Source organism: Solanum verrucosum, unplaced genomic scaffold (assembly GCF_900185275.1).
Source record: "Solanum verrucosum unplaced genomic scaffold, falcon-dt-bn FXZP01000180.1, whole genome shotgun sequence".
Classification (NCBI taxonomy): domain Eukaryota; kingdom Viridiplantae; phylum Streptophyta; class Magnoliopsida; order Solanales; family Solanaceae; genus Solanum; species Solanum verrucosum.
In genome coordinates, this window is record NW_026020402.1 from 1,884,040 (window position 1) to 1,911,933 (window position 27,894).

A 27,894-nucleotide genomic window follows, 5' to 3' on the forward strand; every position below is an offset into this window, starting at 1 on the left:
GTCCTTATTTGTACATTTTATTGAGAAGGTATTAAATCTAGTCATTAAAAAATTAATTCACTAGTCCCAAATTCTATTAAGGGCCTTGAGCGGGAGAAACATTCTGCCATTTTTTATACTGAAATATTTAAAAAAAAATGAAATTTTCACTTTTAACAAAACTTTAAGCGCTAGATTAAATTATACTTAAAGGTAAACAAATTTTTTTCTCAAAATACAACAGCCCCGTCCTAATGCCCTAGTTTGAGCTCGCCATTGCCACCGATCAAGGTCATCCCTCTATACCCTCTCAACGTATTTGCTTAATCTTGGCGTTCTTCTGTCCTAATTGCGTTTTTTTTATTGTATCATTGTTGCTCTGCTTAAAACAAAATTCCACCCCAGCTTTGATCGAAACAGAATTTCAGGTTTGTTCCTCTTCCGATCTAGTTGTTGTGTTTCTTCTATATGTTTTGTTGATGTTGTTTTTTCATTGTTGTATTGAAGATGCTCTTTTTGTTCTTTCCTGCTTAATCTTGACGTTCATCTTCCCTAATCGCGTCTTTTTCTTGTAGTGATAGTTGTTGCTCTGTTTTTAAAAAAATTTCACCTAGCTTTGAATGAAACAGAATTTCAGGTTTGTTCCTCTTCCGATCGAGTTGTTGTGTTTCTTCTATATGTTTTACTGATGTTGTTTTTTCATTGTTGTATTGAAGCTACTCTTTTTGTTCTTTCCTGCTTAATCTTGACGTTCATTTGCCCTAATCGTGTCTTTTTCTTGTAGTGATAGTTGTTGCTCTGTTCAAAAAAGAATTCCACCCAACTTTGCTCGAAACATAATTTCAGGTCGGTTCCTCTTCCGATCGAGTTGTTGTGTTTCTTCTATATGTTTTATTGATGTCGGTTTTTCATTGTTGTATCAATGCTACTTTATTTGTTCTTCCTCCTTTTAACAATAAATAGGTTAATGGTTTCAAAATCTGGTCTCTTTTCTTAGTCATATAATGAAATAGTCATATAACCTTAACTACAGTAATTTGAGCTCATTATTTTGATATGAATTTTGCGTTTGGCCTCCGACATTTTTCTTGTTAGCTGCAGAACTAATGTGTTTATGCCTAGAGGAGAAAAATGTTTGATTCATCTCAGTCATAGTACAAAATCGATCACCTTAATCCACAAATCTAACAAATCGACAACCTCGTTATGTGCAATATTTCTCTATCTTTTACAACCTTAATTCCATTGATTGAGGAATAGTTGTCCCTGAATATCTTCTGAAACATGTAATCTGTGAAATTAGCTACCATGTCACCTGTAAAAATATAGTATATTCAATGGTATTATTTGAATGTTTTTCACCCGAATCAAGTCGTGCCCAGTTGAGCCTAAAATTTTGCTTAATGTTATGCATCAAGGTATCATTGTATACTTGTACTTGCACAATTCTCAAGAATTGTATATAGGAAGTAGAGGAGCTGGTTGATTTCCTAGGTACTTGTAAAATTTAGATTTGAATCTCACTCTCCTGTAACATGATTTTGGTGGTACCATTGTATACTTGTACTTGCGCAATTCTTGTATTTTTATTTCATGAACAAATATTTCTCGCATATCCCTAAACATGGAAAACATATTTATTTGTTAAAACTCACAAGTACTTTTCACTAACTAAAACAGGGGATTGAAAAATCCCAGTATACTAGCTGTATACAAAGGAAACTTTTAGTCATCCATTCAAATGGGAAGTTGATGTGTGCTTCAAAATAATCAGAAAAAAGGAAATAAAATGTTGTTGGTCTTTAACATCAAAGTTTCCGGTCTATCAATACTATTTTTTGTAACATCAACTTTCTCTGTTAAACCTGCTTGTTTGGAGCTTCATGATCTTCTAAAATTAGGTGCAGTATTTGGGGAATGCAAAGGGGGTTGAGCAAGAAGCTTTATAGTTATTAACAAGATGGCAATGTAGTAAGAGATGGAATGTATCATCACTCAAGCAGAATCACCTGCTTGTGTTCCAATTCCGTTCAGATTGTTCCGACCACACATACCATTGATGTCATTATTGAACTCGGATAATCTTTTTTTAAAGAATCTCAGTATACTAGCTATACAAGGAACCTGCTCAACATCTATGCAAATGGGATGCTTCTGTCTACTTCAAAATAAGCAGAAAAAAGAAGCTAAACTTTGTTGGTCTTCAAAATAAAGTTTTCAGTCTATCAATACTATTTCCTGAAACATAAAGTTTTCTTGTGTCTCAGTGGCCTTCCCTACTTTGTTCCCTCCAAATTATCTTAAACATGAGATAATGAATGATCTCTCCCATCTTTTCTCTGTTAGACCTGCTTATTTAGAGGTTCCTATTCCGTAAAAGTTGTGTGCAGTGTTTGGGTGTAATGCCTGGGGGGTTGAATAAGAAGCTTTATAGTTTTTAAGAAAATGGATGTAGTAAGAGATTGGTTGTACTGTTGGCTCAAGTCTAAAGCAGAATCACTTTCTTGTGTTCAGATTCTGTTCAAATTGTTTTGATCACACATACCATTGGTGTCATTATGTAACTTAGATAATATTTTATGCACAAGGATTCCTATTAAATCTCGTGATGGCTGTAATCTCCTTCCTTTGCCATTTGGATAGTGCTTATCCAATATAAAGATTCCTACTAAATCCTGTGATGACTGCAATCTCCTTCCCTTGCAATCTGAGTCGTGTTCATCCAAAATAATTTTTGGATAGGAGACACTAATACAGGCAAGAAGCATTAGGAATGCAACAAACCGATCTAAGCTGAAGATGTTTCATCTTATTAGTAGCAAACTTATTCGAGAGATTATTTATCAAAATGTATTGTTAAAAAACTATTTTTCTTGATGGAGTATTTACAAGGTTTGTGTTATTTGACGTATTTGACTTTGATGTAAAGGGTGGGAAAGATGGCAATCCACTAGATTTGGCGACTATTTTGTTTTCGACTCGTAAGAAAGATAACAAGCTTGTTGAACCTGAAGCAACTGAAAAACATGTACGTTTGGTAAATTGAATAAGTTAATAGTTTGAAATTGTTATGTGTTTTTGATAGAAAATATCCTTTTATATATTTTGTAGGCTCAACTTGAGGAAATAGTTCAAGAAGATCCATCTCTCTCTAGTATAGAGACTGTTGAAAAATATTGTGGACCACAAACTCGTAGCCATGTATTTGGATTTACGGGTAGAGTAAAGGCAAAACATTTGAAAGGTGGAACTTCTTCAAAGGCTGAACTATTGTCCGAGCTACGTTCAACTCGAGATGATAACAAATTCATGAATGAAGAAAATAAATCCTTAAATGAGGAAAACAAATCCTTGAATAATCGTTTGTCTACCTTAGAAGATGAAATGGAACAAATAAGGAAGATGAAAGAATTCTTTGCTTCTCAACAATCAGATGTCCCACCTACTGAATGACAATTGTTTTTTTGCTGACCAAGTAAGTAACAATATACCCGACTTTATTTTAGTATGAGAAAGCTTTTTATTACTGAGATGATAGTTCTTCCTGAATAGTCTCTCTACGATGTCCTCATCCTCTGCTAGCTCTTGGTTAAATGCTTTTTTTCAAAACTGTACAACCAATTTGCCCTTCCCTTTGGTTTACTGTAACATCTCACAATTTGAAATAGCTAGGAAGAAGCTAAGAATTTGAAATAGTCATTTTTGGAAAGAATTGAAAATCTGGAAATTTGTTTAGGTTAGGAAAAATGAATTTTTGGTCAACTTCAAACAACCATAACTCCTAGCTTAGGATGATTTAGGTGTACTTTCAGATATGGTTGAAATGATCTTTCTAACGCCGCCGAGTTTGCGCGATTCCGAGTTCGTATGAGTAAGTTATGTCCCTTGGAAGTTGGGCTGTTAGATTAAGGAAAGTCCAAATCTGGATTTTTGAAGGGTAGTTTGGTCTTTTCCTTACCCTTTTATTTTAATTCGTTTTTGGTAATTACTTAGGGGTCTAAACTGAACATAGTCAGTTTACACTTTCGGAAAAAGAGTTGGGGCTTTGAGAGAAGAGAAAAGAAGAGGAGAAAAGAGGAGAAATGAGAAGAACGTTCAAGATTCGTCTAGATCCTCGAGTTTGGCATGTGGATTTCGTCGGGGGTGATCCCTACAAGCTATGTGAGATCACATAGTGTTGGGTTAGTTCACCCACGTGCCAAGCATGTTTAATTCAACATATTTTCGTCCTAAAAGGATTGAGAAATTGATGTTCTCGATAGTTGTTCTTGAATATGAGTTGGGATTAATGAGTTTCTTGTTAATTAAGTGTTGTTTCCTTGAGTTGTTTGGGTTAGATATTGTGTATATGATTTGAGTACATGAATCTAAAGTGAATTTGAGAAAAATTATCAGATTGAAACAATTTAGGATCAGAAAACGAGATCAAAAGTTCGTCAGATTTTTGCCTAAGGGACAGGTCGCGCGACGCACCCCATAGCGCCAGAAGGGCTGGGGCGACGCGCCTGCAGTGCGCCCAAAGTGAGCCCTAGTAAGTTGGGGCCTGGCGCGGCGCACCCCAAACGCGCCCGAATCGGCGTTTTTCATCCGTTTAAGTCCTTTTAAGGTGTACTAAGACTTTCCATTGGTCCTAACTACTCTAAATGACTTCTAAACACTTAGAAATCATCAATAAACATGAGATCATGAACCTTGAATCCATAATCCAATTCAAGGAAAGTTAGGATCAAAGTCAAGAGAAGTTAAGAGTCAAGTCTAGAAGCTAAGAAGCAAGTCAATCAAAGTTTTTAAAGTTTTCAAAAGTCTTTAACAAACGTTTTGACTTTGTTTTAAGACTTAAGTTTCAAGTTAAGCAATGAGTAAAGAGTTGAGTTCATTTCTCAAAAGCTATTAGGGAACTAAGTATTCCCAAAGAGTTTATAAATGTTCACATTTGAGCAAGAAAAAGGAATATCGATTCCAAGAGAGCTTTTAAGCTAAGTTTTGAGTAATTATCTCAAACCAAAGAAAGAAGTTTGTTTTTAAAACATATGAGCTAAGTATATTTTTAGGAGTAGTATTGAGCACCGATATGAGGATGCGAGTTCATATTAACTCAAGTCTTTATAAACCATGTAGCCATCATGGTTATTAATGGGTCATACTTTTTAGACGATCACATAAGTTAAGCTAGTGGATCCACTAAGTTAAGTAGTTCTATATGACGGCAAAGTATAGGACAGTCTGGCAGCGTGATGGTAAAAACATTGTATCACCACTTTGGCTCATAGTGATGGTTGTCGGTTAGAGAAACTTCCACATCAGTAATTGCATAGTTCCTCAAGGGGTTCTTCTTATTATGAATGGAGGTATGGGACTTCATTCATGCATTGCACAAGTAAACTTTGAGAGGGAGCATGATATGTCTTTTATGATATTATGATTATGAGTTGACATCATGTTTTAAACAGTTTTCCTTTTTCTTTATATTGCACTTGTTTTAAACTGCTTTATAATGAAATGAGTTCAGTTAAGTATTCAGAAGTTGAGAAGAGTCAGGTAGGTGTTTCTTTTAGAATCATTTCAAGTTTATATCTTGCTTTATCATTCTAACTCGCATACTTGTACATTCAATGTACTGATGCCAGTTGGCCTGCATCGTATTATGATGCAGACGCAGGTAACCAGGATCAGCATCCAGTGCCTCGTTGATCCAGCTTGAGTCTTCAGAGTATGTTGGTGAGCCTCTTTGCATTCCAGAGGACTCCTTTATTTGCTTTCTAGTCTTTCAGATGTTAGGATGATTGGGGGTCCTGTCCCGACATCCATCTAAATTGTTTTAGAGGCTTCATAGATAGTCAGTCAGATGTTAGTTCATTCGTCATCATTTTGTTATTGACTTATGTTCAGATTTGAGTTGCCATTTTGGCTAAGTTAAATGTTTATTTTCAAAACATTATTAGTTCAGTTTGAGACAGTTAAGTTGTTTAGCATTTGAATTCCTTTCTTATTGCATGTAGTCTTCCGCTGAGTAAGTAAGTCAGGTCAAGGGTTTGCTTGAGGCTAGCAATGGTCTTCGAATGCCGGCCATGTCCAGGGTGTAGGCTCGGGGCGTGACATTTACATTGTCATTCTTGTCAGACTAGCTTCTTCTTTATTGGTCTCTGTGGCGGTAGCTGTAGATATGAACCATCAGTTATGTTCTGTAGATATTTACCATCAGATTAAGACATTCATCAGTATGACTCAATTTACTTGTTGTTGATATGGATGTTGCGCATAATTCCCACACTCGGCATAGCCTGCATAGTACATATTTGGGTCCTGATTAGGTTAAGCATAACCATAGCGTCATATCCTAGTGTATACCCATAATAACCATCACTCCACTGGTTCGAATCACCCTAAGACTGCTGAGAAGGTGGATCGTTTGTCCACCCAATTGAGTTTCACTTAATACTCGTAGGGTCACCCTCATTTTGAGTTCTAGTACTTTGATATGAAGCTGCAAAAGAAAGAACAAAGGTGAGGTGGTTAGCAGAGATATATGTTAAAGCAAAGGAAAAATGCAGTTGAAAAACAAAACAAAAAGCAAATGTCCCCATAAAATAGTAAAAGTTAACACAAAAGGTCAGGCATGTCTAATACTTGGACATTTTTCATCATCATTAAACAGGGTACTCAACTGTGCATTCCAGATTAAACACACAAGGTCTGATCGTCCGGAAGAAAAGTAAAATCAACATCTCAACTTCCTTAGGTATATATTAAACAAGTATATGTTTCTGCTATGCCTTCTCCTAAACCTTCCAAACAACTGATGTCGCAGTTCCCTGCTGATCTTTTTAAGGTACATAAAGTTGCAATATCCACCACGGTTACAACCTGCTCTTTCTCTCCAAACTGAACATAAACATTACCAACCATGTGATCATCCAGATTGTCACAAATATGCAGGCTCTCAATCTTTCCACACTTGTTCAATTCTTCAGACAAATCATCATAAAAATCCTCAAAATGTTTCTTGATTTTGCAAGGATCAATGGGAATGCCTTGAGCATCAAACCAGGGGTAATTGAATCAGGTCTTTGATACATATTTGAGAGGAGAATAGTAGGACTAATAGTGGATTTCGTGTGGAGCCTCGAACAACGATCGCTATGATACATATTTGTGAATGCTTTGTCAGTTAGTTCTAGATTATGTTTATTTCACACAAGAGATTTCTAAGCTGTTTTTGTTAATTGCAGTTGTTTTTGCCCAACTTAATTTTCATTCCTGCTCATGTCTTAAGCTATTGAGTCCATTTGTTTTTATTATCCGACAAATGTTACATATATATATAGTTGTAAATCTTTAAAATAGATATTAGATTCTCGGTTAATACATCTCAAAGTTTTTCTAATGGATTTTTTTTCTTATTTTCTTGCAGCTTTTGTTGATGTTTACGGATTACACTCGATGGAGATTGGTACTTTTAATTTTTTGACTAGCTTTTGTTCATTCTTCTGTGCAAGATACAAGTTTAGAAGAAGATGAATGAGATCACTATTAGTTTGCTACAAATTTAATGCAAAACTTGATGCCATAGTCTAACTCGGATGTAATTAGCTATATGTTTTTTTTGTTAAGCAAATATTGGATATCAACTAGTTTATTGTAATTAATTGTTTTCTTTACACATATCTTATTGTCTCTGTCTCTTCTCTATATATATCATCTTTTTGTCGCAAAATTTTTAGTAGCAATTCGATATTTGTTGAAATGTATTAGTGCTCAATCTAGGACAAGAATTATGCTGGTCTCTAAAGGCCAATCTATGACCATGCTTGTTGCTCGTCTCTAATGCTATTCTAGGATGGGGTTGTTGATAGTCGCCAAAGCTATTCTAGGACGAGGTTGGTGAGTCGCTAAAGTTATTTCTAGGACCAAATAGTTCTTGTCTTTAAAGCAATTCTAAGGACAGGACTTTAATGGTCGCTAGAGATTACTAGGACCAAATCTATATCGTCTCTAAAGATTATTACAACTAGTTTTTGGTGGTCGCTATAGAGTTTTACCGACCTACAAAACATATTTCCCAATATATATTTGGTCTATTTGAGACCACAAATAACGTCCCTAAATGTATTTCGCGACCAGATTGTATCCCCGTCCCAAATATCTTTAACGACTTGTTTTTTTGGTCCCGTCGTTGTTGAGTGATAGAGAAGAACGCGTTTAGGACGGGTGACGACTAGATATTTTTAGGTCTCAAATGTTCATTTGGGACAAGATTTCGACTTTCAGGGACCATATTTCCCTTCCCTAGAGATTGTTTTTCTTGTAGTGTATGATATGGAATTATATGGGAATTCCATATCATGATTTGAGATATTTTAATACAAAAATTGATTCACGAGTTTATTTTTTGTTAAAATAACCCTACATTTATATCTACTAACCATTTATTTCTTATGTAAATAAAGTTTATAATCACATCATTACTATTTAAAATGTATTATTCTCACCGACATAAAATTTATTATTCTCACCAACATATAGTCACTTTAACTCACACCAAACGATTGTTGAGTAATAAATTTGTTCTGTTTATTTACTCCAACACTTAATTTATTACTTCTACCGTTTTGTATTTATTACAACTATAGTTATATATATCTATTTGAACATGGAGTGAAAGGTCTTCTCTTCATTTACTCTAATAAATTGATATGAAAGTTAGGTTGGATAGGCTTAAATGCATAATTATTTATACTCAACCATAAAGACTAGTACACTACAATTTATGTTCAATTTTTTTTAATTAAATTACAGTTAGATGAAACAATTACTTAAGTGGAGAACAAATAACTTTGTAATAATTTATTATGCAATTTTATAATTTTTTGTTTATTTGATAAGATTGAATAAATAATTGGGGCTATTTTAATAGTTTTACAACTTATGAGATTTTTATGTTTATGAGAAAATATACAACACAAAAATTCCATGTCGCATGTCCAAACAAAACTTCAATTTCATCTCATGATTTCATATCATGATTACATATCACGATTCCATATCGCATGGCCAAACGGGCCCTAAATGGAGCTTTGCTGAGGTTTAGATGTCTAATCCGACACCAGTGAACATAAATTTAGTGCATCTTTAAATCAAATTGATATAAATGACAACCTATGGCGAAGTACTTTAAAATGGGGATAAGGTATAAGAATTCTCTTGAATTATGATAAGATTGTCAATTACAGACTTAAACTAACAATCTGTCTATTATTCTCGTGAATTTAATTTTTTTCGTACTATTTACAATTATAAACTATGTACATAGGGTCCTATTACCCCTAAACTATTCTATTTTAAAGCCCTAAATTTTTTTTGTCCAGTTTTTTATTGCTAGTGCAGTTTTTGCTGGATATAAGTCTAGTTTTGGTGCATTTTTTTTTCTGCAACTTTCGTCCAGATTTGATCTAATGGCATGGATACGAATAACAACTTGTAAGTTTTATACAACAAAATAAATGAAAGAAACCTGCGCACAATACCAATTTTACAAGTATGCTAACTTCATAAATAAAGGAAATCTGTGCAAAATGTCAAAAATAATTTTATAGATATCAAAACAAGTGATGCAGCTTCATGTTATTCAATCTATATACCCAACAATTCATAGATACAAAAATGCATTTAATTTGTGAAATAACATCATCTTAATAGATACAACATGTCAAACACAAAAATCAATGCAATCTTGATGATTAAGTTTATGAACATAGTTCAGGAGTAATATTATATAGGCTCTCACATGCATATATAGTTTAGAATTACAAATAATACGACAAAACCAGTTTTAGGAAGATAATAAGACTTTTGCATAGTTTAGTTTATATATATGTGTAAGTGGCAATTTGATGATAGCTCCTAATATGCCTTGTCAACCAAAAGAATGCTCGTATATATACTTTGAAGTTGAACTGGTCATTGCTCATTATTAAAAATAGAAAACAAAGGGACAGCACAGTGTTTGTTCAAATTTCATATGATTAATACGAACATGAAAATTAAAAATAGTTCAAAGCATCTGTAGCCTAAAGTGATTGTATTCGTATGTTGAAAAGAATAAGGAAGGATACATATTGTATTTCAAGGAACTTGGGTTTGTAAATCGGAAAAGAAAAATAGTTCTACATCTGTTACTGTTTCAAAAATAGATTAATTTTTTTGAAAAGTAAATTATTTTTACAATTACATTAATTTCCCTAATCATTTTCAAGACTTAATATACAGGTGGTGTGGTAAAAGGAGCCATGACAGTTACTATTATTTTTTTAATGAGTGTATCAAGTCCAACAAGTAAAGTAAACGGAAAAGGAGTAAAATGAAGTTGAACCTGTTTAATTCTTTGAAATTCGCGTGTCTTCTATTCAATCGCTGACTATCAATGTCAATGCAAATAGATTTACATTTTACCATACTGTTTAACATGCATGTAGCTTGTTAATTGGATCCTCACACTACATAAAGAAAATGATCTTTAGCTGCAATTAATTAGCAATTGTCGCTAAATATTTATTTTTAGCGGCAATTAATATATGTCCCTAGAGGCTTTAGCGATACTGGATCTAATGACACTTAATTAATGTTGATAAAGACTTTAACACTCTTTATTAATGTGTCTATTTATTGTTGCTAAAATATATTTTTTATTGTAGTGATCAATGAATGTGCATAAATTGATCTTTGAGCTCCTGTTGATATGTTTGTATTCTAATTTCATTAAATTACTTACAAACGCACTTGCATGCAAGTACCCATTTGAATGACGAGATTGCTGCGAGTTTCTAACATGAAAGCCTTTTTGTCCACCACCACCAACTTGTTTTCTAGCACACATTCGATGCACAATGTGTTACTTATTTTTACCGTTTTAATTTGTATGACACTTTTTTAGTCTGTCTAGAAAATTATATATGTCACATTTTTATAATTAGAAAAAAGAAACCTATCTTTAAAATTTATTTCTACCGTCTTGAAATGATTCATAGTCACACAAATATCTAATACATATTTTATATACTGTAATAAATTTCAAGAATCCTCCCATGTTTTTTAGACTGTCAAATCAAATGATGCCACATATTTGTAATGGAGGGAATATCTTGAGGAATCTTTCCTCGATGTTGGGGAGTACTTCACTTCAGCTCACATGCCTTCTTTAGCTTTTTAACTCAATATATACCCACGTAAAACCCTTGGCAAACACACAATACACATTGCTAGCTAGCTCTAAATACTTTTAACTAGCTTTTGTTTCCTCTCTATACGCATTTCCTTCATATGGCCAACTTTTCTGCTTGTGGTTCACTCTTCATGTTATTAATCTTGTCAAACCTATTCCTTTTCAGCCAAGGAAGAAATTTGGCGGCGTCAACACAAAATGTTAATCTTGTTAATGATATAAAAGTAACCTTAGGAGAAAAGATTGAAGAGAAGATTACTAAGATGATGGGTGGGAGACGTGGATTTAGATTGATGGAAGGATCAGTAGATGCTTATCATTTTGCTACCCCAGGTCATAGTCCAGGCATTGGTCACTCTAAACACGATTGATATATATAAGCCAATGTAGTTATATTTGGTGATGGACACTCAATCGATCATTTGTAATGCTCATTAATTTCCGTCTGTGTTTTTCAATATGCATGTATTTATGTAGTGCTTTTCAAACCCCACGTGTGAAATTACACTGGGTATGTCTGTTGTTGTTGTATGTATGTAGTGCTTCATCAGTTCGGGTAGGTCTCTAGGGCACAATGTTGTAAATTTGATTTTAGTTCTGAATTTAATTAGAGTTACATTTTCATCGAGCATCCTTGTTGAGTTTCTTATCTTATCCGTTGGATCACAATTTGATGAATTCTAGCTACGTATTATGGGGCAGAAACAAAATTTATATAGAATTGAATGACATGTTATTTAAAAGCTTAAGTTGTTACATGATGGCCTCTCTTAAAATTTGATTCAAACAAAAATTTGTTTCGCGGGGAAATTGTAGATGGTGGAAAAAGACTTTTTATTATGTTATCCTGTTGAACCAAATCTCGACCTTGAAATATGAATTGGTGCATGTTTTCGCTCATTGCGCTATCGCGTCAGCGCAAGATTTAGTTTTTGATAGCTTCTGTTTTAGAGGTTCTATCTTGTATGAAACCACCCTGAGCCCTCGAGTTATCTCCCAATCCCCGTAAATCATAAACTGTAATGCTATTATACATGCATTCAAAATTTTAAGCTCAATATCGTTAGTAATTTGTATCAGTGTGATATCTAAGTCAATCATATATTGATATCTCGTATCAGACGTGATATCTGAGTCAACAGAATATATACCAGGCGTGGTACTCAAGCCAATCAAAAGATATCATATGTCAGGCGTGGTATAGAGCCAACCATAAATATATACCAGATGTAATATCCGAACCAACCGACAATCATAATATACAAATCTCATTTGTACACCAAAGTAAATACATTTATTGCATGTGAATGACAACAAGTTAACATTTCAGTTATACTTCTTCCATTTTCATTTACATGTTATACTAACAAAGCAGTTAGCAAACTAATATAACATAAACGAAAACAAACAACAATCCTACCTCGAATCAAACTTGAAAGCTCTATCAAACCCGAGTGTTCCCCTTGTTATAAAGTCTAGCTCATTCTTAGTTTTTAAACAATCAACCTAACATATAATCAGACCCAAATGGTTTAATTACACCCGGATTATATCCTAATTCAAAATCAAGGCCAATTTCATGATAATTCTCTCCAAATCAGGATTTTCCACCACTATACCAAACAAAACTATCCTCTAAGAACACCACCATAAATTCTAAAGCTTAAGAATCTAATTACTAAGTTAGGAGAGCATTTTACTTACCTTTACCGATGATAACGATGAAAAACACATAAAATTCGCCCTAGGTCGCCCCTGCTTTTCCCTGTAATAAAATTCGCCCTAGGTCGCCCCTGCTTTTCCCTGTAACGTGTGGTTGCAAAATAATGAGCAATTTTTTGGAATTTACTTCATTAACTGCGACTAACCCCACTATAGCAGCTTAATTCCACTGCTATAAACGGTGTGTCGCCCATTATAACGACTTGCACGAGACAGAGACTTAGAAATTCTCCAAAATTAGCCTATTTCGCGACATACCTTTAAACCTTGACGTTCTAAACTAACCATTCATACAAAATTCTATATCATGTGTTCTATTCATCCGAACTCACTACCGAAAATTCCTACGGACTCCTTGACATCGTATCAACAAGGAAATCAGACTTTACCTAGACGTTTAACCCAATCCTCCCCAAATTGTCCTAGAACTTGCCTCACTCAGATTTCGTCCAAGCCTAGCCTATCCTGAAATTTTTGGCTCACTACTCCAAAATTTTCCACTCTCATTTTCCTTCTCTAATAGTTCACCCATAACGACGAGGGAGGTCGTTACAACAAATTATTTTTGGGGGAAGTTTTGGGTGAAGTTTCACCATTTGCTTGGTCATAAATTTTAGGAGAAATGTTTTTTTTAAAAATAAATATGAATTATATCCATAAGTTTTAATAAATATTAAAAATACCCTTAAGTTGGTATTATCATTTTATAAGGAACATGTTTCATAAAAAGCCATGATAACGAACACAATGAATATGAATCTGAAAAAATTGAAGAAAACAAAAGGACAATACCATATTTGTATACGAAAAACTATTATTACTCCTTGTAATTAGAAGTGATTTCTGAGAGCAAGCTCGGATAAAATTTGTATAAAATATGTATATAACTGTACAAATTTTGTATATCAAACTAAGACTGAAATTTAGTCTAAAACTATAAATGATGGGTGTTGTTATAAAATATAAAAGTTAAGGTTAATTTTCAAATTTTAAAGGATTTCTTATACTAAAACTTGATCCAAATACTATTTTTTTTCCAGTATTTAAAAATTTGAGATATTTGTCAAACAACAAGTTATATGGTTAAACACTATTTTCAAAATAAATTTGAAAATATTTTTGGCCAAACGGTAAGTCAAGTAATTCCATAAGCCAGGTAGACTAGTTTTTGACAAAGAACCTTTTTTGCCATAAATTGCAAAAGGAATCTTCCCCTATTTGTGCCAAATGATGTTGCTTTTAAGTTGGAAGTTGGATGCCGCAAAGGGTCACCTAGGCTTTAGGTTGCCTCTCTAATTAATATAAAATAAAAATACTTGTGGCTGTAAAGTGATCAGCTAATTCCTATAAACCTCCTCATTATACAAGTACACAAAATGCCTTGGTAAGTGCTAAAGAGCATAGAACCAGTTGGACTCTCCTCTGTATTTTCAATAGGTAGCCCTTGAGGTCTTGAAAAGGTAGTAAGGTAGATTAAAGCCTTTTATTTCATGGAAAGTATTAAATAGCTAGAAAATTTAGTTAGAATTTGACTAGAAAATTTAAAAAACTAGAGAGAGTACTATTTTATAGTACACTTACAAAAGTTGAAAATCGAACAATATTTAATATATTCAGATCCAACCACCTTGGCATTAAAGAGATTTTCTTTCCTCTCAGAGATGTTGGAAAGGAGAAAATGGAATACTACTATTTTTTAATCAGCAATGAAACAATAACGACAAAAGGATTAGTTATTATAAAAATAAAAAACCTAAGAGAGAGTAGAAAGGCAAAAGGCAAAAGCTGCTCCAACAACATTGGTTGTCAAGTATAAATTACAAATTAAGTGATACTTAATACTCACTTAGCTTCATGGAATCTGGTCAATAGGTAATCATGCACTCCAGCAGTAGACTTTCAGAAGATTAATTATAATATTGTCACTAATTTTTTCATATATAATAAAATATAGAGTAATGCTAAATGACCAAAAAATTTGGTCAGAAAATTAAAAAAATTATAATTTTTTTATTTTAAAATAAACTGATCTTTTCTCTATTTTTTAGTTAAAAGATATTAAAGTTAAAAAGGTAAAATATTTAATAAAATAAAATAACATAGATAAAATAAAATTTTGACCAAACTTTCTGGCAAAAAAGATTTTTCCTAAAATAGAGTATTATATATGTGGCATGACAAAATAAAAGTGCACCTGGACTGAAAAATTAATTAACGTACCTGGATGTTCTTTGTGGGCGGCTCTCACACAGTAAATCTTTCAGAAAACAAAACTTGTACGTTATCTCTATTAGACATACATCCGTATCATATTTATTAATATTTATTTTTATAATTTAAAATAATTACACTATTATTTCACTGATTAATAATTTTATATCATATTTCAAGTCAGATACTTGTTACTTAATACATTAAAATGGAGAGAGTAGCAAGCGAGAGAAGGAGAGAGTCTAGCAAAATCAGAGACGAAGTCAGGATTAAAAATTTGGGGTTCTAAATTTTTTTAATAAGTATCAATTAATTTTGTTAGGGGTTCATAAATTAATATACATATATTTTTAATTAATTTTCTAGTACAAATACAGAGTCTACGGTGATTATAAAAAGATCCAAAAGAACTGCCGACCTAGGGTTTGGCTCCTACATAGGCGGCATTTGCGCAGCTATCATGGCTGCTACGGTCACTGGACGGCCTCCTTTCGAGGCTGTCCAGGCCCCCCACCACCCCAAACCACCACATACACCACCTTTTTCAATTTCAATACTATAAATCCTAAACAATCTGTCCTAATTAACTAAAAAATAATCGTAAAATCAATCGAAATAATTCATGGAGAACCTACTATCACATTTTCAATGGAGGAAAGACAAGACTTTATGATCGAAGAGGAATTACATCAAGCAGTGGTGTTTAAATTATCCAATGGTGCGCCAGATTTGAAGGTATTAAAGTCAATTTTAATGAAACATCTTGGTACCAAGAGAAATTGTTTAATAGACTTACTTGCTCCAAGACAAATTTTGTTGAATATGAAGATTATGTATTAGTTTTATCTCGCTCAGTTAATTATGATCTCTACAATGGAGAAGAGCACCATTGTAGGGTTTTTCCATGATCCATTGGATATAACCCTAAGGAGGAAACGACGTTAGCTGTGGTTTGGATTTTTTTATCGAACTTATCTCCAGATTTGTTTGCAAAGAAGTCTCTGATGTCTATAGCATCAGCAGTTGGGAAACCAATAGCTATAGATAAAGCTACTCAAAGCAAGTCAAGACCTAGCACGACTAGGGTCAAGGTAATACTTGATCTAATGAAAAAGCTTTCAAATCGTATAAGGTTGTAGTTTGTGGATGGAAAATCTGGTAAGTTGATCAAGGTTTTTCAGGAGATTGTATATGATAATCTACCTTTGTATTGCAATTATTGTAAGCACCAAGGTCATGATGAAGATAATTGTCGTTTGATCTCGAGAAGAAATCAAAATAACAAACAAATTGATGATATCATTGAAGTTGTTTTAAAAGGTACTACCGATAGTGAAAAGTATCAAGGTGATGCGAGAGAAATACTAAATGAAAAAAGAAAGATTGTAGATGTCAATCAAAGTAAAACTACTTCTTTAGATCGACAATTAGTTGCTGCCACTTCTGAGCAAAATCGTGCAGACTCGATAGATGTTGATACAAGTAATATTGGTGTTCAAACAACTACCGAAAATAAAGGTGATTGCAATAACCAACAGGCTGCTACTAATGAGGTGCAATCAAAAGAAGTTGGGCTGAATTTGATGTCTAATGCAACTAAAAGCGCAGGGGGAACACCAAGAATTAGGGTTGATGCGCTGCAAGTTGGTTCAGGGAAAAAATTAATGGATTCAAAACAAAAACTAATGGATACATTTGATGTTGAAGATGCTGAATTTTCTGGAAAACATGTTTTGCTAGTTGAAAACGAGAATGCAACTAAAAACTGGACAGTGGTTGCACACAAAAAAATCAACTAGTAGCTGAATCCTTTCCCCGACTAGACAAAATAATTCTCCATGTAGTGAAAAAGGTCCGACTGGGGATTTTCATGACAGTGAGAAGAGGCAAGATATTAGTAATTATGCCTCAAGAGACCTATTATGTTCGAATAGCTTTGATGTTTTATTGAAGAATACTGGAAAGCAAGTAAGGTTAACAGAGAATGACAACGATTTGATCCAAGAAGATCAGGTCTCACCACCTGCTTTGAACAACAAATTAAGTTCAGAAGCTTTCGTATTTGTGCCTAAATGTGTGCTTGCAAAGAAGAATGAGTCAAGGGCCTTAGGGGTCGTTTGGTTTGAATACAAGTTATCCTGGGATTAGTTATGTTGGGATAAATTATGTTGGGATTAGTTATGTTGAGAGTAGTTTTTATTGCTTGTTTGGTTTGTCATATTCAAACTTATATCCATTGCATAATTTTTAATAATAAGTTGTTTGTTTACAAAAATACCCTCCACCTTATTTTTTTATTTTACATTCTCTTTGCAAACTATAGTTATTCATTCTCAAAAATTAAACTTTCATGTTATTTAGCTTAAATATTTTTATATGTGCATTTCCATGATTGTGCCGTGTGTTTTTAGAATTAAACTTTCATCTTATTTAACTTTAAAATAAAACTTCCATCTTATTTAACTTAAAAATAAAAATCATCTTATTTAGCTTAAAAATAAAACATTCATCTTATTTAGCTTAAAAATTAAACTTTCATCTTATTTAGCTTAAAAATTAAACTTTCATCTTATTTAGCTTAAAAATTAAACTTTCATTTTAAATTTATCAAAGTAAAAGAAATTTTATCATTAAAGTTATCTACATTTTAATGGATACATAGAATATAATTTTTAAGTGAGTAATAAACTATGTAATTCAAAATATGTAATTTAGTAGTGAGTGAATATTTTAAGAGAAATCAAAATATAAATAAACATAAATTTAGGCAAAAAAAAAAATCAACCTATAATATATTCATAAATAAAAATTGTATTTATAAAATGTATTTTTTTAATAGAAAAATATATTATGATAAAAACAACGATTAAGTAAGGTTGTGAATGTTACTATAGTTGTTGAAAATTATATTAATATACATGAATGTATGAGTGGTGTATAAAAGAGAGTTTAAGGGGGTAATTTTGTTAACTAACATACTTTATCCCAGGATAAGTTATCCTGGGATTACTATATTCCACCCTCAAGGAGGGATAACTTATCCCAGTACTATTTGTTAATCTTGCGATAAGTTATCCCATCCTGTCTAACCAAACAACGGATTAAGAGACACTAAATTTTTATCCCATGATAACTTTCTCTATCCATCACACCAAACGACCCCTTAGTGTCAAATACAATTGATTTGGGTGAGGATTCTCTTGATGAAGATGAGGAAGACGATATGCTGGACATATGCTTTGATAGAGTGGCTAGGGAAGGGGATATATTACCTAGGCAACAAAGAAGTAGAAGCAACAGAAGCAAAAAGAAGACACATGAAAGACAACACGTTGGACGGTAAAATGACTGAGGAGTTTGTTCCAAGGCACCTACCGATGCGACAGGCAAAGCAAAACCATTGGACAGTATCAATAGGTTCAACTAGATCCAACAAATCCATAAAGAAGGTATGAATTATCAAATGTTGTTGGATGGATTTGAAGAAGAAGACAACAGAAAAATACTTCAAGTTACTTTTGATGGACAATCAATCTTTTTTAATTCATGCTTTTGTAATAGAAAGTTTGAGGTTGATAGCTCAACTTTCTTCTTGATTGACATATTTTTATATTATTTAAGCATCCTCATTTGTAATATCATCGTGGAGTGTATTACAAACTCTGTGATGATCAGAAAATACTAAGTTCTCTCTAGCTCTTATTTTCTTCATGCTTGTTAAGTAGCAGTAGTTAGGTACTTCATTAGGATTAGTAAGGTAAGGCCTAGCCCCCTTTGCTTGTACTTGTTCCTACTGATATTTTTTTATGTTTAATAAAAGGCCGCTAGACACTGTCTAGTGGTAAATTTGCTTTAAAAAAAGGATCTACTGAAAAACTATTTGGTTTGTCTGAATCCATGAACCCCCACCTAACTCCGCCTCTGAGCAAGATAGGAAAAAGGCGAACAAGATACACAGATATATGTGAATCACACTAGATACATGTATCTAAATTCTGACGCTTTTGATTAGAATTTCGAATACCGGCAGTTAATTAATTAGGTTAGTTCATTCTATTAATTAAATGCATCACCATCTAAAACCCCACATTGATCCTTGTACTATTTCTTTTATAAATTACAGACAAAGATTTACTTACTAAATTAATTGCCTATGCTCGTAGACTGCTTTAAAATAAATAAAAATATACACCAGTCTCACATGGAAACACAAACTCGTGGATTCAATTTAAAAATAACAGCAAGTTGGAAGCACTAGTACTCTATATATATTTTTCTTTGGCAAACTATCCAATATGCATTGTTCGACTAAAGTTACTTATAGATCGGAGAGTAATTAGTTGAACATCCTTAATAAAAAATTATATTGTACATATTAAAGATACTTAATATTTTATATACAAGTCAAAAACTATTTTTTTTTTTGGGATATATATAAATTCTTGAATGATCTTAGCAAAATTTGTAATTTTGTTATATTTAATATAAATATACATTATGCACATATGTAATGAAGATTTCCATAATCCACTCTAACTTATTTAGGATTACAGTGTAGCAGAGTTTTTATATAATCATCTTTTCTAAAAAGGTTAAATCACTTAGCTTGAAGTTCCAAATGTCCATACTTTTCATGGCTAGTGATTCTCCAAATGAGAAGAATGTTTATTTATTGTTGCTCGAAAAACAGTATGAAAATTATCACTGCAATTTTTGATACTTTCAACTGCTTAAATTTGAAAATTCAAAAATATAATAATTTTAACGAACAAAAGAGAAAGATAATATGTAATTTGTCGCAAATAAAAAGAGGGTTTATGCAGTAATTGTGATAAACCTTAACGATGAAGAAAATGAGAAAGAGACTTTTTGGATCGGATTGAAATTATTGATGCATCTGGCATGCTATTGATGTATCTAACACATTATTAAGTTAAGATTATATGTATCTAATTTTTTATCGGTAAATCTTATTAAGTGTATATGTATCTAACAAAATATATGCATGTATCTGAATAATAATTTGTGAATCTGAGTTAAGAAGTCTAAACTTTGCTGAATCGCCAAAGAAAGAGAAGGATTTTGATTATTTTGATTTTTTTAGGACTTGTGATATGTCATATCCTTTAAAGTTGTTGTAGAAGTGATTTTCTCCTTAATTAATGACTTTCAGTCATATTTCTTAATTAGACACACTCCTTAATTAATGACTTTCAATTAGATCCCTTAATTAGACACATTAATTAATACGAGATACATGTATCTGAGACCCAAAATATGGTAAGGAATGAAATATTGCAAACTAGTGCGAATCTAAGTATTTAAATACTACCTCCGTCCACTTTTATTTTTTGTGATTTCCTTTTTAGAGTCAAACAATAGAACTTTGACTAATATTTTGCGATGTATTTTTTCATCATATTGATATCCAAAAAATTGCAATTTATAGTAATTTTCGCATAGTTTTTGAATATCTAAATTTTTTAATTAAAATATCAAATTAATGTAATCTAATTCAAATTCAAAAATTAGTCAAATGAACGAGGGAGTACTAAAGTAGTGAGAATTGTGTAAGTTGCCCTATATACAACTTGTACCTTAGATTTGGGTTACTGGGCTTCTTTTCTTGCGCTCTATTAGTCTGTGGGGGCTCATATTAGCTGAAGCCCATTTTACTGAAAGACTCCACATCTTGCTCTAGCCCAAATCCTCTTTCTAAAATGGGCCATATTGAACCTGTAATTTCTACAGACTGGCCTTCGCTCAGTTCTGCAGGGTAACTGAGCAAATAGCCCATTTGGGGGCAGTTTTTTTGAGCTATGCCACAAGTTTATAAATTTTTGTATGTCTACTAATTTCTAGGGATGGAAACGGGGCGGGACAGGGTGGGTTTTAGGTTATACAGAGTAGGATGAGTTTTGAGCTATGCGGGGAGGACTTATTTTTTTATGGATTGAGCTCAATCCAACCCGCCCTGTCCTGCCCCGTTTCTTTGCCATCCTTATCCATTTCAAAATAGTTTTATTTATAACAGATTGAAGTTAAGAAAATTCATGTCGAAAGTTATAAATTTTATTTGAAATGAATAGGTCATGTACTAATGTATATGACTGAATATCAGTCGCATAACATTTTTGCATGCATTTCAAGTACTACGGAGAATGATCAATGCCAAGAAACAAGTCTACTGCCTTTATAACAAACCTCTTTGGTGGTTTATAATATTATGTTTGTTTTCTATATTCTAACTTTTCTTAACCTTCTATTAACATATTTATCATAAATATAAAAAAATTAAAAGTTGATAAATTTCATCCTTATAAATATTCTCTTTTGTTTAACAAATGATTTGAAATTAAAGCCCATTTCCGCAAAAAAACTAATAATAAATAGGCCAGCTGAATATTTTGTGTAGTTACATTTTATTTTAGATGTGGACTGCTTCGTAGGTTAAATTTTTTTTAAAAAAATGCATGATAGTGTAAAAATAGTACTTTATCCCATCAAACCACTTTCAAGAAATTACATATAAAATTAATATGATCAGCATTACTTACCTGATAATCTAATAAAAACAATAATTTATAACTATAACATATAGATTCAATTATACCAGCAAGTATAAGAAAAAGTTACATGAGGAGATATATTATTAAATCCAAATTTTAATAAGATCCCCACATATTCAAATAGTGAAAGGATTATGTTAATGAAAGCCAACAACCTTAATGTTTTGGACCAAAAAGAAATTTTAAAGAATTAAACTAAAACAAAAATATTCATTAAATTAAAATTTATTATTCAAAATAATTTAATTATTCGACTATTAATTATTTAAACTGACCATTCTGCCCATTTTATTGCAACGAAGTACATTTTGACATCTACTCCTCATTACTGATAAAGGAATAAACTCTATCCTTGTTGGATCGCCGTCAGAATTTTCAGTTTTATATTTTGAACAATGTTAGTATTAAAGAGTTTTAAAGCTGTCAAAGGAATAAAAATAACGTTCTTTATGGCCTCCTCTCCTTATCGTCAAGTGGCTTTCAACTCCTCGTTTCGAGACATTGTGGTGGTGGTGGGAATGATAAGTACTAAGTTCGAAGCTACTGAGATTCGAACACGCAAGCGCCCTAAGTGTTAATTGTTTCAAGGCATTTGAAATCACTGAGCTACACCACCTTATTGTGTCAAGAGTGTCTAAAATATGTTATTTAATTACTTAATATATCATTTTACTTGTTTATACGATATTATTTTCAGATAAATGGTGTCCAATTGGACACTCATATAGCTTTGCACATGTACCGAACACCAAATTAAAAAAGTAAAAAGCAAGAAAATTTTAAAATTTGACATGCCGTAAATGTGATAGACAGTAGGAAATTTATTGTCTAACTTTTTAGCTACTACTTGCAAAGGTCCCATGTTTTTAGGCGCAAAAAAGTTAGATGAGGACTCTGGTTGCACTGCACCATCAAAGTGACTATTTTCCGGCTCATGCCAAAGGGAGGGGAGTGGTTCCGCTTCATTAACTTTTGCTGATATTTTTTGTGTTCAGTATATGAATAAAAAAATTTATTATATTATATTATTTAATATAATCTAAATAAATATTATGGGAGGTGAAGATGGTGGGTAGGAAGTGTGAGGTAATTGGGGTGTGAGCTACGAAAATGGGGTAAAGATGTGATGTGTTGAAATATGGGGAGGACATGTAATATTATTTGTATAATTTATTTTCTATAAGTTTATAAGGAAAGTAATTTTTCTCAATTTTAAGTATTTCTTATAAAAAAGTATTTTTCAAAATTTTTGAACAACTATATATGAAAAATTGCGAGATGTTTTCTGAAAACTATATTCTTGTAGTTTTAAAGATTAGAATCTATTTTGAATATTTTCTATATATTATTTACTTAATATTTGTTAGTGGTAATACGTGAAAGAGAAAAGCTCTGGCCAGATCAGTACAAAAAGAAATGTGGTAAACTACAAGCTAATTCATTCCTCAATAAACACCTTTATTTTTCATAATTTCCATTATTTTCTGTCATTTCAAAAAATTTCATTTTATTTTCAAAAACCAAACTTTCGAATACATAACTCCCCACTCCCAAAACTCATGTTTGTCACTTCCTGATTTCACTCCACAAATCTCTCCCAATTTTTATTTTCATGATCTTGTCAGTTAATTGCTCCATTACATTTGAAATTCGAAATCAGTCTCTTTCCTGTCAAAATAAATACAAACGTGAAATAGGTACCCTTTTCATCTTCTCCAACTGTCTGTTCATCCTTTGTTTTTCAATTTATTTTTTCAAAACATTGATACATATGGATGGTTCATCATCTTTTAGTCTTGGTTTTACACAATTAAATGAACCTAATATTGGTCGCGATTTAAGTCTGAAGATGTTGGTTGGGCTGAAAATAAATCTAAAAAACTGCATGATCCTTTAGTAATGGCGAAGGTAAACATTGAGAAGTTGAAGATGGATGACCCTTCATCTTCGAAAGCACAGGTTGTTAAAACCCCAAAAAAGAGGGATACAAATTTTGCTCCTGCAATTTCTCGACCATCCTTACCTAAGGTTAGTATGTCGATCTTATTTTATCGATTGTTAAATTTTTTTTGTTAGTTAATCAAATAATGATACATTAATGAAAAATTCATGTTTCATATTGTAATGTATCAATTTTTAAGTTTAATTAGTTGATACCCTAAACCCTAATTTTGTTCATTATTTGAGGAGTTGTTGTAGTTATGTGAAATTATTGATCAAAAATAATGTTCAATGGTGTATCATTCAAAACATATATTATTCAGTGTGTTTCTTCTACATTAGTATCATGTTAAATGGTCTACCATTTAAAATTGTATTAGTCAGTGTGTATCAGATACATTATATCAGTTTTAATGAGTATCAGATACAAAAATTCACTAAAATGTATCAGATACACATATAAGATACATTTCAAGTTACTAATTATTTAACTGTACTCCATTGTTTGTATCATGTTTAAGTGTTGGGCAATTTTTGTATCATGTGTTACTGTTGTTAGTTTTGTATCATGTGTAATTGTTTGTTATTTTTGTATCATGTTTAACTGTTGATCATTTTTTGTTCAATACAGTCTATAAATATGTGATGAAAAAAATTTCAACTCACTCTTTGAGGTTTGATTTTACATACAACATGTGTTTTGTAGATGATTTGAATGTGTCCATAGGTGTCGAGGGTATTGAGTTATTCAAAAAATTCTATTTTTGGCATACCTCAACATTTCTAACTGCAATTACCAAGGACAAATCACAAAATGCTTGTTGCTTCTTGAGGTGAAGCTGGATAACATAAATGAGCTCCATATTCGGCATGTAAATGGGAATATACTGTGTTTCAGTATCAAATAATTTACAAAAATAATCTGACTGAAATGCACAAGGAATCCCGATGATTTCAAATATTCAGATTCTACTCAAAGCAGGCTTCTTCAAAGATAGTTTCCTCGTTCAAAAAATATGTGAGCAAGGGACGATTTGTTCAACGATTTATATAAGGTGATCGGGACAACAATCAGGGCGTTGTCCAAATGGAAATTCTTTACTTCATTCACACCTTTGTTTTCTCTCAACTGGGTGATACACCTATACATGTCAATGAATTTCTAATGGTTGAACATGGTAGATATCAACATTTTTCTTGGGGACAACTTGCATTCTCCAACATTGAGGAAAGAGTTCACCAAAGAAAAACACATTAATACATAGCTGCAATTTTTTCAGATACATTAGAAAAATGATAATAGATGCATTAAAACAATATATTCTCTTCCACACTATACATTAAACAACAAGAAATTCATATATTGATACATTAACATAAAAAAAATCACATGTATCTGATACGTTATAGTAACAATACACTAACTCACAACTATAAAAATCCATTAAATATACATCAAATGAAACTAGAATCGTATCAAGTTGAACGTAGTAATGTATAATGATTTAAGTTGAAAGCAGTAATGTATCATGATTGATCTATCCGATACTTTATATTAATAGTACAATAACTCACAGATTTGAAAACCCATAACATATACGTCAAAGATTTAATGTATCAAGCTCTAACCAGTAATGTATCACTATGTATAGATCAATATACGAATTCTTGAATGAAAAAATAATAATTAAAGCACAAAAATATGTGTTGCCTACCTTTTGTTATCAGATCTTTTAACTCAAAAATTGAAGTTATGTTCTATTTTGTATTTTGCCATTACAACCACTAGAGTGACTTTATCCTTGTACAATTGTTTTACCTTCACTTCGTACTATTTGTATCAACTATGTAATTCGTTATCTCCATATTTTATATATAGCACGAATCACCAATTTTTGATTCCATCAAATTAAGAGCATGTGTGTCCTTTTCAACACGGACAATTGCACCAAAACTTTGTATCTCGCTAACATTCTTAGCAGTTGTATCAATACGGATACATAGCAAATACAACCTCACGTTTCTTCACCTCAACATACAACTTTACTCTTGTATCATTCCTAATAATCAGTGGAGATGAAATACCTTTTACAATGTATCAGATCTCAATTTTTTCCCTCAATTCATCAATATTCAACTCAGCTGCAATGGCTGAAACTAGATTCATGAATGAAATATTTTCACCAATCTCTATCCCATCACTCATGTATCATTCATATCTAACCTCACTTTCCCATATTCCTGAATGCTTCAACAAAATCAAAATATTCATTACGTATCTGATCAAATTTTCAACAAAAGATTTGAATCCTACTCAAAAGTTTCTTTGTTGAAACATGGACAAAGATGAACATTATTTTGAATTGATTTTTTATTTAGGATTCACATTTCTCTGATTGACAGTAAGGAGGAACTGAACAACGTGAATTATTGGATTTTACTTTGATTTTCCGTTTGTTTTTCCTTTTAAGCGCAACAATCACAAATATAATGTATCATACTTAATGTATTCGAACTGTCAGTTATGTATTCAGAATGTGTAAAATTTAAAGAATTAATTTAATTTTTTTAAAAATAGGGACATGATGTAATGTCACCATTACACTATGAGATTCTTAATTTTTTTTTACATAAATTTAATTTTTGATTTTCATTAAAATCACCATGCGAAAGACTAAACCTCGCCAAATCACCATTATAGTAAAAAAAAAACATTTCGAGTGAATTCATTCTATACGGATAAGAGAATAATTATTAGAAAAAATAAATTCAAAATAGATCATAACCTTTAAAATATACAAGGACATGTGGCCTCTAAGACTACTGGATACAATTGTCCGTGTTAGCATGGGCCCAATATATAAAATTTAAAAAGTTGAATAAATTTAATATGATTTTTAGATATATAAGTGATTAATTACTTTTTGTTTGCGCAAATTTATTGTGGGGAGGTCCATTAAGAAGTCTATAATTAAAGTGTTATTCGTCATCAACCGTTAATTTTTCACTCAAAGTAGCTACAAGATATAAAACAATATTACCGACATTCAAAATAATAAAGCAATAACTAAAGAATATTAATTTAAAACTAAAAGTCATAGCTAAAACAAATTCCATAATTTTAAAAAAACTATACACTAATTAAATTATAGTAGAAAAAATAAGTACTTTTTTTAAAAAAATTCCGAAACACACTGAAGCAGGCACGTCGTCGAAGATGTGTCTGTTTCAGCGTGAAATCTTGAATTTAAAACTAAAAGTCATAGCTAAAAAGGATTCCATAATTTCGAAAAGATTATATGCTAATTAGATTAAAGTAGAACAAAAGAAATAAATTTTTTAAAAAAATATTTCTGAAACACGCTAAAGGAGGCACGTCGATTTTAAAAGTCATAGCTAAAAAGGATTCAATAATTTCGAAAAAATTATACACTAATTAAATTAAAGTAGAATAAAAGAAATAAATTATTTTTTTCCAAGAACATGCTAAAGCAGACACGTCGACGGAGAACTAAAAATCAGAGCTAAAACAAATTCTATAATTTTGAAAAAATTTATACACTAACTAAATTAAAATAGAATAAAAGAAATAAATTTTGAATTTTTTTTTCGAAACACGCTGAAGCAGGCACGTCGATTTTAAATGTCTTAGCTAAAAAAAATTCCATAATTTCAAAAAAATTATACACTAATTAAATTAAAATAGAACAAACGAAATAATTTTTTTTTCTGGAAAGACGTTGAAGCGGCAGCACTAACTGTCTCTTATATAATAAGAAAATATATTGATGATTACTTGGGCAAAAGTTAACTGAATGAAGCCACTTGGATCCATAAATACTTTATTTGCTTAAAGATGAACAATTTTATTATCATTCAAGAAATGAATATATTTTTACCCGCAAAAGTTAACTGAATGAAGCCACTTGGATCCATAAATACGTTATTTGCTTAAAGATGAACAATTTTATTATCATTCAAGAAATGAATATTTTTTTACCCGCAAAAGTTAACTAAATGAAGCCACTTGGATCCATAAATACTTTATTTGCTTAAAGATGAACAATTTTATTATCATTCAAGAAATGAATATATTTTTATCCGTTAATTTTATGTTGGGTAAGTATTTGATATGTTTTTAAGCAATTTTTTTTTTTTTTTTTTTTTGTAATTTCATGTGGTATGCAAATATTTATTCATATATATTTTCTATTAAAAAAAAAGAAGAATCTTTGTCTGAATTTATACTTTGAA

At 31.7% G+C, this 27,894-nt stretch overlaps 1 pseudogene; it reads left to right on the top strand.

The window, feature by feature from the left end:
- Positions 1-16,236: 16,236 nt before the first annotated feature.
- On the top strand, positions 16,237-18,865 carry LOC125840119 (uncharacterized; annotated as a pseudogene).
- The last annotated feature ends 9,029 nt before the right edge of the window (positions 18,866-27,894 follow it).